The sequence below is a fragment of the Carlito syrichta genome, unplaced genomic scaffold, assembly GCF_000164805.1.
Source record: "Carlito syrichta isolate Samal-C Ts95f unplaced genomic scaffold, Tarsius_syrichta-2.0.1 Scaffold84695, whole genome shotgun sequence".
NCBI lineage: Eukaryota > Metazoa > Chordata > Mammalia > Primates > Tarsiidae > Carlito > Carlito syrichta.
In genome coordinates this window covers 103,157-103,455 of record NW_007028791.1, presented here as the reverse complement: position 1 = coordinate 103,455, position 299 = coordinate 103,157, and positions in this window count along the sequence as shown.

Sequence of the window (299 nt, the reverse complement as noted above, 5' to 3'; positions counted from 1 at the left end):
GCTCCCGGCCACCGCAGCCTCGACCTGCTGGGCTCCAGCGATCCTTCCGCCTCCACCTTTTGAGTAGCCGGAATTACAGGCATGCGCTACACGCCCGGATGATTTTTTAATTTATTGTAGAGATGAGGTCTTGCTGCCCAGGCGGGTCTCGAACCCGCGGGCTCAGGCAATTCACTCACCTCAGCCTCCCAAAGGTGCGGGATTACAGGCTGAGCCACCGAGCCCGGCTTTTTTTTTTTTTTTTTGAGTTGGGTGCTCACTCTATCACCCAGGCTGAATTGTGTAGCATGATCATCACT